The sequence below is a fragment of the Ranitomeya imitator genome, chromosome 8 (assembly GCF_032444005.1).
Source record: "Ranitomeya imitator isolate aRanImi1 chromosome 8, aRanImi1.pri, whole genome shotgun sequence".
NCBI lineage: Eukaryota > Metazoa > Chordata > Amphibia > Anura > Dendrobatidae > Ranitomeya > Ranitomeya imitator.
This window is the reverse complement of record NC_091289.1, coordinates 14,093,352-14,097,921: the sequence shown is the minus strand read 5'-3', so window position 1 is coordinate 14,097,921 and position 4,570 is coordinate 14,093,352. Positions and strand designations below refer to the sequence as shown.

General features: G+C 50.4%; 1 long non-coding RNA gene across 1 annotated transcript in view; it reads left to right on the top strand.

Annotated features, from left to right (window-relative positions):
- Positions 1–66: 66 nt before the first annotated feature.
- The window catches only part of LOC138647378 (uncharacterized), a 69,985-nt gene continuing 65,481 nt past the window's right edge, over positions 67–4,570 (top strand). Inside the window, exon 1 of the long non-coding RNA XR_011314952.1 lies at positions 67–127. This is a non-coding gene — a long non-coding RNA (uncharacterized lncRNA). The remainder of the gene's footprint in view (positions 128–4,570) is intronic.

The following is a 4,570-nucleotide window of genomic DNA, read 5'->3' as shown; positions in this document are numbered from 1 at the left end:
CTATTGGTGGGATACATGAGGCGCTCGCTGATTGGATGAAGCTTCTGCTGTGTTGCTACGGAGCGCGAGGTTACCATGGTAGAATGTGCCAGAATCAGATCCTCCTCTGAGGCTGAAGAGTGAGGAGGTGGGTGAGGGGCGCTCCGTGCACTGTGTACAGAGACATGGCGGCTGCTCAGCTCAGTGTGTGCAGAGACATGGCGGCTGCTCAGCTCAGTGTGTACAGAGACATGGCGGCTGCTCAGCTCAGTGTGTACAGAGACATGGCGGCTGCTCTGCTCAGTGTGTACTGAGACATGGCGGCTGCTCAGCTCAGTGTGTACAGAGACATGGCGGCTGCTCAGTGTGTACAGAGACATGGCGGCTGCTCAGTGTGTACAGAGACATGGCGGCTGCTCTGCTCAGTGTGTACAGAGACATGGCGGCTGCTCAGCTCAGTGTGTACAGAGACATGGCGGCTGCTCAGCTCAGTGTGTGCAGAGACATGGCGGCTGCTCAGCTCAGTGTGTACAGAGACATGGCGGCTGCTCAGCTCAGTGTGTACAGAGACATGGCGGCTGCTCAGTGTGTACAGAGACATGGCGGCTGCTCTGCTCAGTGTGTACAGAGACATGGCGGCTGCTCAGTGTGTACAGAGACATGGCGGCTGCTCAGCTCAGTGTGTACAGAGACATGGCGGCTGCTCAGCTCAGTGTGTACAGAGACATGGCGGCTGCTCAGCTCTGTGTACAGAGACATGGCGGCTGCTCAGCTCAGTGTGTACAGAGACATGGCGGCTGCTCAGCTCAGTGTGTACAGAGACATGGCGGCTGCTCAGCTCAGTGTGTACAGAGACATGGCGGCTGCTCAGCTCAGTGTGTACAGAGACATGGCGGCTGCTCAGCTCAGTGTGTACAGAGACATGGCGGCTGCTCAGCTCAGTGTGTACAGAGACATGGCGGCTGCTCAGCTCTGTGTACAGAGACATGGCGGCTGCTCAGTGTGTACAGGGACATGGCGGCTGCTCTGCTCAGTGTGTACAGAGACATGGCGGCTGCTCAGCTCAGTGTGTGCAGAGACATGGCAGCTGCTCAGTGTGTACAGAGACATGGCGGCTGCTCAGTGTGTACAGAGACATGGCGGCTGCTCAGCTCAGTGTGTACAGAGACATGGCGGCTGCTCAGTGTGTACAGAGACATGGCGGCTGCTCAGTGTGTACAGAGACATGGCGGCTGCTCAGCTCAGTGTGTACAGAGACATGGCGGCTGCTCAGTGTGTACAGAGACATGGCGGCTGCTCAGCTCAGTGTGTACAGAGACATGGCGGCTGCTCAGTGTGTACAGAGACATGGCGGCTGCTCAGCTCAGTGTGTACAGAGACATGGCAGCTGCTCAGCTCAGTGTGTACAGAGACATGGCGGCTGCTCAGCTCAGTGTGTACAGAGACATGGCGGCTGCTCAGTGTGTACAGAGACATGGCGGCTGCTCAGTGTGTACAGAGACATGGCGGCTGCTCAGCTCAGTGTGTACAGAGACATGGCAGCTGCTCAGCTCAGTGTGTACAGAGACATGGCGGCTGCTCAGTGTGTACAGAGACATGGCGGCTGCTCAGTGTGTGCAGAGACATGGCGGCTGCTCAGCTCAGTGTGTACAGGGACATGGCGGCTGCTCTGCTCAGTGTGTACAGAGACATGGCGGCTGCTCAGCTCAGTGCGTACAGAGACATGGCGGCTGCTCAGTGCGTACAGAGACATGGCGGCTGCTCAGTGCGTACAGAGACATGGCGGCTGCTCAGTGCGTACAGAGACATGGCGGCTGCTCAGTGCGTACAGAGACATGGCGGCTGCTCAGCTCTGTACAGGGACATGGCTGCTCAGTGTGTACAGAGACATGGCGGCTGCTCAGCTCAAGTGTTTGCTTGTCACTTCCTCATGATTGGAGAGGAGGGAAAGCAAATAACGATAAGAAGACACCACAGGCCGCGGTCTGTCCTCTTATCTGTCCTATATAGCATACAACTGACCACACAATAGTTTACATTATGCCCATTTTTCTTTTTTTTTTTGCAAAATTTGATTTTTTTTCAGTAATTTTTTAATGTGCCTTTAACAGTGTACGGAGACTGTCAGCCTGTAGTGACCCTGATTTTACCCCTAATTGCCCACTGAGGTATTATGGGGGATTCCCTCTAGATCAGGGGTCTCCAACTTCACACATTCAGAGCCACATTGAACTAGAGACGGTCGTGAGCCACAATCTACACCAATACATCCTAGAGACCCCCCCTGCGTGTTCCTATTAAAGGGTATAAATCCCCAAAACATCCCACATACGAAGTAATAGTGCCCACTTCCCCCTTAGAAACTAATATTGCCTGGGTACCCCCATATGAAAGTGTTGCCCTCGGTGCCCCTTTTACAGTAGTGACACTTTTGTGCCCCCTTAAAAAGTAATAATGTCCCTCCAATGCCCCTTTCACAATTAAGCCCCAAGTGCCCTTTGTCGGGTAATATTCTAATGCCCCCTTATAAAATATGTTCCCTGCGGGCCCATTTACTAGATAAAAATGGCCCACTCTAATAATGTCCTGCATTTACTTTAAAAAGTAATAATGCCCCCCCAACGAAATTATAATTTGATTAATAATACACCAGAGTGCCCCCAAACAAGCCACAGAGCCCAGAATGTTCCCAAAATTAAATGATGCCCTTAATGATTATTTATGCCCCATGGGGCCCACCCAAAAGCGTAATGATGCCTCGGAGTACCTCTAAAAAGTAGTACTGCCGTCAGGGTGTCTCCTTTAAAAGTAAAAGTGCCCCAGAAGAAAAATATAAAATCTATCCTTTTAGGTCCCCAACAAACCCACCCGCCCAGTCTGTTTCTTTTAGAGTCTAAGTGCCGGTGGTGACGGGGTAGTCCTGCTTCTTCCCTGTCGGCTTTCCCAGTGCCTTTTCGGATTGGTAGACCCGTCGCAAAACGATGCCTATGTCACATCACAATTATGATCTCGCACCGGTGATGCAAGTGGAAACGTTCACAGGGTCAACATGGCAACTGAACCAGGGTCCTGCGAATCTTTTCCGTCATCTCCAGTTATAATACAGTATTCACAGCACCGCTCCATACTCTGTAGTGGCCGTTCGCCGATACTGCAGCTCAGCTCCTATTGAAATGAATGTGATCCAAGCTGCGGTACCCTTGAATGGCCACTACACGGCTCCATCCACTACATCCTGCCACTGGCGGAGCTGATAGCAGCTGATTGGGGAGGCTCACCCCTTCAATTTCATCCTTATGCCCTATGTGGATAGCAGATAACTCATCTTAAAGGCGTATTCCCATCTTATGGCTTATTTACACAGGCCTCAATTTAGTTGAGCAGCGATGAGGGCAGAAAGATAGATAATGTGATTGTCGTCGCCCCATACAGTTTCATGTCATCTCCTAATTACACCAGGCGATGCATTGCTGATAACGATGACTTTTGTGCATTCATAAAAATTACCGTAAGCGCTTGCTAGTCCCATAGGTGATTGCTGGTGTGTTTACATTGGCTTCCTATGAACACTTTTTCGCCAAATGGTTCGTGTAAAAGGTCCAGGTAGATGGAGGTCTGGAATCACTGCCAACCCTGAATATGAAGGGGATGCAGGTCCAGTATTACGCTGCTCATTCGCTTCCCTTCACAACGGTGTCCCAGCTAACTGCAGGCATCACTTGAATGGAGGTGTGCTGCAGCTCCCCTACCCAACAGGTGGTGGCGCTGTGCATGGGTGACTGGGCCGAAGCTTTCCGCAGTGCTACCCCAGCATAATTAGGATCGATGGGGGTCTCCACCAATCATGAAACGATTAATGTCATATTCGAGCAAAGTGACTTCATCAGATGGGAACACACCTAGTGCAATTAGAAATCACAACTAAAGTGTCTTCCCGGGTGGAGCCTCACGTCTTGATCGGTGGATTCACATAGGCTCGGTTTACTCCTATGTGTAAGCTGAGCACCTCATCATAATATAAGCAATTAGTTATGGTAATGTGGGACAAAGTGCTATTATTATGTTTTATAGCTGTGTTATTGCTGACAACTTATTTTGTGATTGCTTCATAGTAGAAACCGGGACGCAATACCATAATATAGACCAAGGGATCCAGTACTCTGCTCTCGGTGAAGGCTGCCGTCTGCGTCTCGAGTGTCGCCCACCAAGCTTGTCCTATGATACTAAGCAGCGGCCATAATGTGTTTGACCCCCCCCAGCTGAATTCATTATGAGAAATTCATCTAGTAATTGGTCAAAATAGGCTTTTGTTGGAGTCATTTGCATCCGTCGGAGGGGGGTAAGGTGCAGCCTCAGCCGTGAGGTTGGATATTTATGGGAATCTCGCATACAACGCGAAGACTACATAAGCCTACTGGTCTGTCGGTATCTAGTTCTCTCGTACGACAACATCTAACTCTTACAAGGAATAAGAATTATTATTCCCCCACAACTCCACCCACAACAAACCAGCACCCACCAAAAGAAAAATAGAGAATAAAAAATCAGATCTGAAAGTTTCCAAATTTGATGAAACGACGATGAGCAACTT